Here is a 12,535-nt window from a genome sequence, read left to right as displayed (position 1 = left end):
GCACCACCTAGTTCGTATTTGTAACCAAACCAGATAAACTACCCCACTGGGAGAGCAGAGCCAGTGTGGACCATCAAATAGAAGTGGGGTGCGAATATGAAGCAAGGTTTCAGGAGTGAAGAGTTCCTACAGAAAAAGAGAGAGGAACAGTAAGTAAATGAGGGTGTACGTGTGTGGCACAAGTGTATACTTTCCCCCTCCCCCTAGTACCTTACTCGCCCCTAAACTCTTTCCCAGGATGTGTGCTCTTGTAAACTCGCCGTGGAAGTAGGGCGGGCAGATGTGCTTGTAGCAGTCCAGAAACATTGAGACACTAACGGCCTGAAATTGCGGGCCACAGAGTCCAAACAGAAAGGGAATGGCGTCGGCGTCAGTGTCTTGTACGATGTCTTCCTGGACGTACGAGAAGTACTTCACACGAGCCTCTCACGCCGCATGAAGCGCCGGGCACAAGATCTTGGTGATAGGTGAACTGTATCTCACGAAAGTACAACTGGCTCCGTAACGACAGCGGGATTGAAACGTGACAAGAGCGTGAAGAATTTAGCCAGGCATCCACTGAGAACCTTCTTCACGTAGGATAGTTCAGGGGGCAGAAACGGACGTCTTTGGAGAAGACGCGGGTGTAGGCAAACAGTGGACTGAATTAGGTCGAGAGGAGGCGGGAAAGGCAATCCACCGTCGGGCGTCTGACTCGTCCAAGAACACGGGGAAAGGAAGTAAAGCATACACTGGTGCCGCTGGAGATATGCACCAGAGTGCCGAGGATACGTAATGCAGACAGGAAACTTCCCAAACACGGGACAAGCACGATTCCAGTAGCGACGTGCTACACGATGCACAGTCAATTAGGGAGTTTGCCGAAGCAGCTGCAGGGAGGCGTGGTCCATCCGAAGGAAGGATTGTCAAGCACCGATAGCAGGCAGAGGAGCGGTAGATATACGCCTCACTGATCAGGTGACATTTACAAGTGCACACAACCTCCTCCCCCTTCCCACAGCCTTCTGGGTCTTGTAGTGTGCTGATGTACCTGGGCTCAGAAACGGGTGCAGGATCTAAGGTGTAACACAGAGAGTGCAACAGTAGGGAAAGTGTTGGATAGCGTAAGGGTAAAAATTACTATTCCCACTCCAGAGAGTGCAACAGTAGGGAAAGTGTTGGATAGCGTAGGGGAAAAAAATACTATTCCAACTCCAGAGAATGCAACAGTAGGGAAAACGCTGGATAGCGTAGGGGTAAAAATTACTATTCCCACTCCAGTGGGTGCAACAGTAGGGAAAACGCTGGATAGCGTAGGGGTAAAAATTACTATCCCACTCCAGAGAGTGCAACATTAGGAAAAGCGCTGGATAGCGTAGGGGTACAAATTACTATTCCCACTCCAGTAAGTGAAACAGTAGGGAAAGCGCTGGATAGCGTAGGAGTAAAAATTACTATACCCACTCCAGAGAGTGCAACAGTAGGGAAAGTGTTGGATAGCGTAGGGGAAAAAAATACTATTCCAACTCCAGAGAGTGCAACAGTAGGGAAAGCATTGCATAGCGTAGGGGTAAAAATTACTATTCCCACTCCAGAGAGTGCAACAGTAGGGAAAGCGCTGGATAGCGTAGGGGTAAAAATTACTATTCCCACTCCAGTAAGTGAAACAGTAGGGAAAGCGCTGGATAGCGTAGGGGTAAAAATTACTATTCCCACTCCAGAGAGTGCAACAGTAGGGAAAGCGCTGGATAGCGTAGGGGTAAAAATTACTATTCCCACTCCAGTGAGTGCAACAGTAGGGAAAGCGTTCGATAGCGTAGGGGTACAAATTGCTATTCCAACTCCAGAGAGTGCAACAGTTGGGAAAGCGCTGGATGGCGTAGGGGTTAAATGAACATAATAATCAATTAAATAATTGTTATTAAAAAATAGCATATTAATAATTAATTTACAAAATAATTATTAATAAATACCAATAAATTAAAATAAATATTTAACTAAATAAGATTAAATTACATCCCACACTATTTCATCTTTAACACTCAACACACTACACATACAAAAAACACAATTAATTTAACTATCAATTAATCAATTAATAACACTTAATTATACATTATTTATAATTAATATAGTTATAAATTAACTAGTTAATACATATTAACTACCAAATAACAATTATTCACCAATTAATTATTAATTAACACTACATTAATTACCAATAACAACAAATAAAAGGAATTAATACATTAATTATATTTAATATATTTAACTAAGTAATAACAATTAATTACCAATTAATAATTAATTAACAATTAATTATTAATAAATACCAATAAAAATAATATCATTAATTAATTTAATTTAATTACATCCCACCTTATTCCCCTATAAACCCACAACCCACTGCACATAAAAAAATCACTTCATTAATTTAATTATCAATTAATCACTTAATAAAAATAAATCACCAATTAATTATTAATTAACAATAAATTAATTAACAATGACAATAAATAAAAGTTATTAATAAAATAAGTATAACGAATATAATTAACTAATTAATAAAAATAATTAACTATTAATAATTAATTAACAATGAATTAATGATAAATACCAAATAAAGAAAACATAATAATTCATTAATTATAATTAAATTACTTCCCACCCTATTCCCCTATAAACCCACAACCTGCTCTGATACTAAAACGCTCAATTTACTTTAACAAAATTACTAATTTCTAAACATTTATTTTTACATTTATTAAAATACATTACAAAAATGTTTAACATACATATAAAATACGTAATAAAATACATAACACTAAAAAAAATCGATATTATTGACAACGATATTTTTGCTTACGATAGTACTTACTTCGATATTACTTACTTCGATATTAAAAAAAACTATATTACTTACCTTGGTGTCGATATTCTGGTCTACTATATTCTTGACTTCGATATTCTGTCCCTACGACATTAAAAACTCGATATTAATGTAGGTCGATATTTAAAATTCGATATTCTGACTAACCACCTGATTGCACAGGGGGTGCCTGTGTGATTCTATGAGTATGTTTGCTAAGGACACACTGCGAATACCGGGTGTTTTCGACAAAGTGTAAAGCATATATATAGGTATATATATATATATAGACATATTTTACATAAAGTTTCAGTGTAGCTATTTAGTAAGATACTAATTTAACTTTCCCCTTTGTAATCATTTGTCGAAATCAGGGGCGTAACACAGGCCCCCGCATCCCCCGCAGTGCGGGGGGCCCCCGAGCTGCAGAGGGCCCCCTCGGCACAGTACTTATGGCTGAGCACTCCAGAATAAATCCGAAGCAGCGGCCCCTACATGTATATTCCAGGGGGGGGCCTTGAACTTTCGTTACACCACTGGTCGAAATAACTACATCAAAAATGCATTTTCCTTCTTCACAGCACCACCGGAGATCGCAATGACATCAGTAGTCTCAAATACAAATGGCAAAGTGTAAAACAGATAAATAGACATATTTTACACAAAGTTCGAGTCTTGCTGTTTAGTAACATATTGGTTTAGCTTTACTTTAACAACACATTTTTAAAAAACAACAATTTCAAAAAATAATTTTCAACATCTGAACTCACGAATGGAACATAACTACCAAACACCCATCAAACTATCCATTGTCACCTAAAGTCATGGGGAATCACAAAATTGCTGCAAAACTAGTACAATGCACAATCTGGAACAAAACCCTCTCTAGAGAGGCAAACAAAAATTATTCATGTGGGACAAAGTCCATGTTATATATTATTCAAACCTATCATAGAAAATGTCTAGAACTGGTGATCTAGCAGAGAGAAACAGGAGGACCATTTTCATCAGCGGCAGAAGCAACAATTTCCGGCCAGAATGCCCCTTCAGAGGTTCAGACTACTACAACAAATATGGCTCCAGAGATTTCAAGAATGGCCACGTATTTCATGGACTGTAGTGTTGTTATAAGTGCTGGTGATGAGTGTGTTACAGCTATTCGCAATACTGCAAAAAATCATACATGATAATTTTTTTTCCCTTTTATATTTTTTGCGCACTTCTCAGTGCAAGTTTTTTGAATTCCTCCTGTCCCAGTTGTCATTTTTGTTACCAAAAAAAAAATAACAAAAACATTTTAAAACTTTACAAAACCACAACAGAAAATCCCCCCCAAAAAACTGAAAATCTTGTCACTGGGAAATAAAGGAATATCATGGTATTATACTCTTTTCAACTAAAAGAATAGGAAGATCATGCTCATTTATCTATTTTGAACATTCTTTAAGAGGATTTCATAGTGAGCAGATCTGCACAATGCACAATATGTCACAAGATATTGTCAAGGGGTATAAATAAAAAATATTCTTGTGAAACTACGTCCATGCTTTTCCATCTAAAAACATACCATAGCAATAGTGTACTAGCAACAAGAAGGTGACACAAGGCTGAAGGACCCTCAATTTCAGAGGTCCAATCTCAACTTCAAGATTTGGCTCCACAGTTTTCCCGAATGGCATCATACTGCATGGATTGTGGAGTTGTAGTGAGTTCTGGAGAGCAGTCCATAACAGCCCTTCGCAATGGTGCAAAGAATCATAAAAGTTGATTTTTTTTTGTTTTGGCGCTTCATAGTTTTTCTACATTAGCTGGCAGTTTATTACCTTAAAAAGTGGTTATCTAATATATATGTGTTGTTCATTATATTATCTTCTAATTTATTGAAACACTACTTACATTTAACATGCCATATGGACAAATGAAAGCATTCCTCTACAAATAAGTAAACTGTTAACTTTTGCCGGTTGTCATTATTTACTTTTTCACTTTTTAATCAGTTTTAAGGTGTAACAGTAAACATGAGTACACATTCCAAGTATTAATTCATGTGACATAAATATACCACATTGCATGCTAATAAAAACACTCTTATATATCCATATCTGTGATAAACTTCATGCCATTGAGTTCTTTCCGATGCATCTCACCTTTGCCCTACATATACATTTCTTCCCATGTTCGCTGCCATCCTGTCAGTATGGTTGCATTGTCCCATCTCCCGGTATGCATCCACACTTGGGTTGAGAGATTGGTGTCCATTCTCTCTCATATATTTAGTGTATCTAGCGTCCTTTTGTGGGTTTTACATTGGTTGTCTGGGTATCTGTTTTAGGTTAGCCAGTAGATATGTTTTTAATGGGTCCTATATATCCTTAGATCCAGATGTGGGTGGGAGCAGTTCTGCATATGTTAATGTTTGTTTTTGCCTCAATGTTAGGTCCTAGAGCCATTCCTTAAATTTGGGGGCTCTTCCCCATCCCCACCTGCAAGCCACCCTGCACTTAGCCAGGAGAAATCCCAGTGCTGCATATTTTCTATATGCTGCTTCAATTCCTTCAGTGTATCCTAATAGTGTGGGGGAGGCCTGCATTGGAGTTTCGATCATTTGGGTCATTGCATTAAACACCTGCTTCCATTATTGATTGACCCCGTTGCATTACCATGTCATGTGTAGGAAATCCACTTGGCCGCTCCCACATCTGTCACACTTATCATTGTCTCGAATATGAAATTTATGCATTTTAACTGTGGTGGATGAATTTGAAATGAATGATGCATAATTGGCTGTTGCGGTGAAGGAAGTGGCCCTTAGCGGGCCACTCGGGTTACTTAGAACCACCTGCTATGCCTTCCCAAGAATGAAGAGTCGGTCAGACAGTAGAGAATACAAACATACTTTTATTAGCATTACTCTGCAGAGGAGTCCAATCTAATCTGCACCCTAAGATGTCTGCCGAGGGACTGCCCCCCAACAGTCTGCAACACGTAATGATTCTTCCAAGAGCCCACAACAACGCCCACAGTGGAAAGTTACTGGCCAGGGCCGTACATGAACAAAGGAGGCACAGAATGATGGCCACCACCTGCCAGATGGGTACATGCTATCTGCAACTCAAGGTTGTGCCGCTAAGTCTCAGCGTCTCCTAACGTGGGAGCAGAACTAAACGTTCGGATAGGTATGCGAGGGCATAATGGCCTATTCGTTAGTAAGTCGGGAAGCAGCCTTGAACAGAAGAGAAAATAATAACGAATTACAGTGTTCTGCTTGAGCAAGCAATACTAAATAATGAGGCCGAGTTCGAGCACAGCCTAATCAGCTTAATAGGGATTACGAAATACAAAATGGAGTCACACTCGCTTACTGAATCCTGCACATTACGGGGATAACTCAGTGGGTTGCAAAACATGAATACAAACGGCGTTTATTTACCACACACTGCTAACCTAATATAGCATGAAACGAGTGCATTGTAGGAATGGGATTTTCAATCCTAACAGACCCTCCTTTTAGCATGGGTGGCTAAATACTATATTGAGGCTATCCGGTAGGGTCTAAGTGGGGAGAAAGAAAATGCATAGAATAAAATAGCACATGAGTATCAAAATCCACGTAGTTTTCAAAAATGCCGTCATCGATAAGCATCATATCCTGGATATCCTGCAGCATTATAGTAGAGACCTTTTTAGCATATTCTGCCAGTCTAGGGTTAGGGGTCAGCTTGCTCACACAATAGGTGTAACATGCTGGAAGGCAATTATTACATAGGCAACATGTGAAGATGACACCTGCGATAGCTACTAGGACAAGTAGTATCTTCCAACCCCAAGATGTCAGCAGACCCCAGAACCACCCTGTGAAGGACCATGAACCATTATCCTGATGGATATCTGAAACAAGTCTATGTAATTTCTGCTTTGTGGAGTACACATTAGGGGCGTTATCAGGAATGTACACACAGCACCTGCTGCCGATGATGCGGCAGACTCCACCCCTATCAGCAAGAATGACACCTAAAACATTCGGTTGGTAGCCTGAAGCTCGACTGTAAGATTAGTCAGTATACCTGCAGTAGGATTATTAACTTCCTCAACTACTCTGGCAAGGCAATGAATATTACGACCATTGAACATGAGGCCACAGAACGGCAGAATGCCCTTCATTATGTCAGTAAATTGCTGTAGGGAGGTATCTGTTTGATCAATATCGTCTGGATTGACAACTCTCTTAACTCGATGCAAATGGAGATTCCTACGCTTTAGTCTATGATCCCTGTGATAATTAGACGGTGCAATGTAAATGGGAGGTAAGAGCAAAGAGACATAACACTGGCCAGACCATCCCCTGGAAAGCCATGTATAAGCCTGTTCCCCACAGATGAAGTATACATTTGGAGGTGCAAGCAAAGGTGGGCTACTAGTAGTGTTCAATCGGTATGTGCAATTACAACTGCTCTGTCCTACTGGAATGATCCCTGAGCCTTCAACACAGAAACTAGCTGTTGCATTGATCACAGGGAAGGGCATGGCTTTGTCTTCAGTGATATTTCCTTTCCGGAAACACTTAAAGTATTCAGTAACATTAAAGCCTTGGAAATCCAGCATTTCATTTTGTAACCAAGTGACATTCTCATTAGCTTTGAAAATGTTCATACAAGCTTCTGGATGCAGGGTACCCTCTATGCCATCCACCCCAGGTATATATCCTTGGTGTACCACTATATATTCCAACACTGCTTCGTAATCAGACTGTACCATTTTCATAGCGTCAGCATGATAGTGCATGTATACCATAGAAAGCGACTGGAACCATGTCTCACAACTAGCTAAGAATGACAGGGGCAATGACACCAGCAAATCATTCTTGTGCATAACGGAGGGGAGTAACCCACACACCCAACAATTCGTGGCATTAGTGGTACTATGTACCTGATGAAGAATCTGCAGGAAAGCGTTACCCGTATAAGTCTGTCTGTGTCTCTCTTTATGCAGGTCAGTGTAACAAATAAGTGCTCAGGCGGAGATAGGGTAGTCCCTATCAAAGTGTGCACAGGATGCTGTTCTTCTAAACCCCGAATACTGTATTCATTACTATGAGAAGGACCACTACCACTACTACTCTACTCCCAGTAGACCAACTAGACCACACAGGACCATTCTGCTGTAATGTTCCTCCTTCATGACTGCACAGCCATATAGATACATAGAGAGAAACCTTAGGGCCACAAAAATACAACCGACCAGAGGGGCACAAGTCCCCCAGCGTCCGTCTAGAGCCTCGCTGGTAGGCTCCTATTGTTAATCAACGACGGTGCTATGAAGCACTCCCACGGGGGAGCTGCATGATAGCAGCCCTTGCTGGAAAACAAATCCTCTTCTTTCAGGATAGGGCACCCTACCTCCTGGGCAAGTACCATCAACGATCCTGTTCAGTGTCCAGGGCAGTGCACAAGTGTAGCTCACTCTAATCTAATACAGGTACCTTAGGCACGGCACCTATGTCCTAAGCTCAAGTCCTTCCCTAACTCCTGCACTGTTCTGCTGGTGCACCGTCCTTATTTCGGGGCCACAGGTTATACCTGGTGACTCCAGGCACTGCCTCGTCAACAAAAATGGGTAGAAACTCAGGGTCAGGTGGTCATTGAGACTCAAATTCTGGTGTATTGGAAACAGGGTTATCTGGGGCAGCCCTTTTCTCTGGTGTGACTGCCTCCAACAAGGTTACGTCACTTTCTTCTTCCATCTGCACCCACCTCAGTCGGGCGTCTGAGAAGGGAACAAAGCGGGGCACCCGCTCTCCTTCCTGGTCAGCAATGCCATCGAGGACCTACCAATCATACGGAAGTGGGAGGGGGATCTTTTTGACGTGCTATCCGTGCACCCAGTGCTTTCGGCCTTCAAGCTTGATGGCTGCGCGGGTGGCGAGACGGACAAGCATGGGCCCCTTCCACCTCGGCTCCAGGCAGTTCTTCCGTTGAAATGTTTTCACCAAAACAAAGTTGCCGGGCTGTAGCTGATGCCTGGGCCCCTCTGGTACTGGTTGCAGCATGGCGTGAATCTGTTGGTGAATAGAATGGAGATCTTTAGTTAACTCGTACAGATAGTCTACAAGTAGGGGGTACTCTATCTCGGAGAAGCGCTCGGTTCTTGGGACACCCCAGACATTGGCGGGGCCTCCAAAGACCACCTCATACGGGGACAACCCTATTCTAGAATGTGCTGTCGCTCTGGTAGATAACAAGGCCAAAGGTACAGCATCGGGCTATCGCAAACCTGTACTTTCTTGAATCTTTGCTAATTTCAGTTTGAGAGTACTATTGTACTTCTCAACCAGGCCTGCTGACTGAGGGTGCTTCGCTGCATGAAACTTCTGCCTAATATGCAAGCGTTTGCACTCTAATTCAATGACTTCTGAATTGAAGTGACTTCTGTTGTCACTCCAGATCACACGTGGCAATCCATAGCGCGGGAAGAACTCTTTTAAGAGTGCCTTCGCCATCGCCATGGCTATATTCTCTTTAGTGATATAAGCCTCAATCCATTTACTGAATGCACAAATCACTACTAGCACATACTTCAAATTGTTAACTCATTCCATTTCGATGAAATCCATCTGGAGAACCTCGAAAGGAAATGAAGGCAGTGCAAAATTACCTGCGGGTGTAGGAGTACCTTTCCCAGGATTATGTTTCAAACAAATATTACAGTGTTTCACTAGGTGTGTGGCTACCTTAGAGATATTATCATTCTGCCATACTGGGTCCAGTAGCTTGCATATTCCTTTGGCACTAATGTGTGCTGAGCCATGGGCCATGGTAACAATAGGGAGCACATAAGCATTGGGCAACAACCATCTCTGCTTCCCAGATAAATCAGTCCATCACCCATTCCTCATCCAAACTCCCTGTACTCTCCTCCCATATTGCCAGTTCATCTACGGTTGCCTCACTCTGTATTTTCCTGACATTTTCTAATGTGTCCTTGAACATTCCACTGTCTGGGACACACCTAGCGGGACCTGCCACAAACATCTTTTTCATCTTTAATCGAGCTGTCTCGTTAGCTGTTTGATCTGCAAACGCATTTCCCCTTCCAACGTCATCTGTTACTGCTTTATGCACGCTACATTTTATTACTGCCAACTTATCAGGAAGTGTGAATACTGACAACAGTCTATGTATCAATGGACCATGCTGTTTTCGCAACCTATGTGAGGTCAAGAACCCTCTCTCTGCCCAGAGGTGGCCAAAATTATGGGCCACCCCAAAGGCGTACTGGCTGTCGGTGTAGAGATTAGCAGCCAGTCCCTCACTCAAATCATAAGCCCTAAGGAGGGCAACCAACTCTGCAGCTTCGGCCGATTGGTATGGGATATGGGTCTCAACTACAGTGTGTAACATTGTGATTGCATAGGCTGAAGTGGTAGTGCCATTTGGTAGTTTGAAACAAGAGCCATCAACATATAGTTGCCCTTGAAGGTCAGATAAGGGAATGTCAGTCAGGTCTACCCGTTCTTTTGTTTCTTCCTCAGTCTGAAATAAACAATCATGGACATCATTGCCCTTTTCTTCTGAAGGGAGGGGTAGTAACGTGGCTAGGTTCAGAGTAGCACATCGTTTGATGGTAATGTGCGGAGCAAACAAGGTTAATTCATATCCAGTCAGACGCACACTAGTAAGGTGCTGCGTCTTTGTCTTATTCAATAGGGTATCCACAGCATGAGGTACCATTACTGTGAGATCAGTATCAAGGACTAGCCCTACCGATTGTCTGATAGAAACTGCCACCACCACTGCAGCTCTCAGGCAGCTTGAGAGAGCTCTGGCAACGTTATCAAGAATAGCATAGAGATAAGTGCAGGGTCTCTGCTTACCACCGAAACCCTGTGTTAGGACAGAAAGCGCGCAACCATCTGCCTCTTGTAGGTAGAGCACAAAAGGCTTCTGGTAATCAGGAGTACCAAGCACAGGAGCAGAGCAAAGCGCAACCTTTAGTTGCTCAAAAGTGTGCTGGCATGCAAATGTCCAAGGCAAGGGTTCATGCACTTGTTTGGTGGTCAGGAAAAGAAGGGGTTTCGTTAGTAAGGAATAGTTAGGGATCCAGTGATGACAATACAAAGTTATGCCAATGAAAGTGTGCACCTCGTGTTGGGCCTTAGGAACAGGCATATTAGTAATAGCAGCTATGCGTTCAGGTGTTAGTCTGCGACCCTCCTTTGACAGTAGGTGACCTAAATAGGTGACCTCCTGTCGACAATATTGAAATTTTGAAAGTAACACTTTGTGTCCATGGTGTGCCAAATGTAACAGTAATTTAACCGTGGCCTCTTCACAACCATCCTCAGTGCCCAAACCCACAAGCAGGTCATCAACGTACTGCAACAACACATTACCAGGGGGAAGTTCCAAAGAATCCAATTGATCTTTCAAAGCTTGGCTATAGATACTAAGACTTTCTGTATAGCCTTGTGGAGCACGGCAGAATCTAAAGCTCCTTCCGGCTATTGCAAATCCAAACAGATATCTGCTATCCGTATGGATTGGTATGCTGAAGAAAGCATTTTTCAAATCGATCACGTAAAATAATTTTGCTGACGGAGTAATCATTTTCAAGATCGTGGTAATGTCTGGAACCACAGGGTACTGACAACCACTATTCTGTTTACCTCTCTAAGGTCAATTACAAAGCGGTAAACATCAGGGTGGGCCTCAGAAGAATAGTAGGAAGAATAGGGCTATTACACACATTCACCACTGTCTCTTCAACCACACCAGGCTTAATCAAATCCTGTATTATTTGTAACAAAGCCTTTTCTCCTGCCTTCGAGATCTTGTAGTGGAGAATGCATGGCAATTTGGCATTGTCCTTTATCTGGATGGAGACCGGTGGGATCTGGAGCAACCCAACATCTGTGTCCCCTGCAGCCCACAATGTGCATGGCACACTATTGAACTCCGCGGGGAGTGGAGCATCTTTTGCGAAGATTTGCTTTGCATGGGCCACCTGTGGTCCAATAGTCATGTATACACCATCTGGAGAACAAAATATTGTCGCATTTAACCTGTTTAAAAAATCCAAGCCTAACAAATTCTCCCCACTGTTTGATAATAAAAATGGCAAATCAACCTTGAAGGGGACAATAGTCAAAGCAAGAGGTTCGGAAATGGGGTTAACAACCGCCATGCCTGAAAAGCCTGCTGACACATTATTTTTGCCAGACAGAGCTACCCCCGGGACCAGTGAACAGGAAACAGAGCTATTCATAGCCCCTGTACCAACTAAAAAGTTTGTGGTCGTACTTTGCAAATCTGCCGTAACATAGAGTTCATGCCAATCTACAGGCACTGGAACTGGTCTCTCACACTATCCCTGGCTGCCCTAGCATTAGGACAGCCCTGTCACCTCATCCATGTCATAGTCATCTTGATGGTACTGTCGGCCTTGGATGTCATCAAAATACTTCCCGCTCTGTCAATTGTGTGATGTATTCTCTGACTGGATCTCCCCTTGGCCTCCTCCTCCTTTTCCGCATCCTCTAAAACCTCGACGTCTCGGACCTCACCTTTCTGCAACAACTCCGGACACTCATTCCGCCAATGTCCCTCCTACTTACAATACACACACTGGTTAAGCCCAATGGGTGCACTCAAAGTACTACTCCTATTAGACCGGGGTAGCCGAACCCGACCC

This window comes from Triturus cristatus, chromosome 4_2 (assembly GCF_964204655.1).
Source record: "Triturus cristatus chromosome 4_2, aTriCri1.1, whole genome shotgun sequence".
Taxonomy (NCBI): domain Eukaryota; kingdom Metazoa; phylum Chordata; class Amphibia; order Caudata; family Salamandridae; genus Triturus; species Triturus cristatus.
This window is presented reverse-complemented; position numbering follows the sequence as displayed.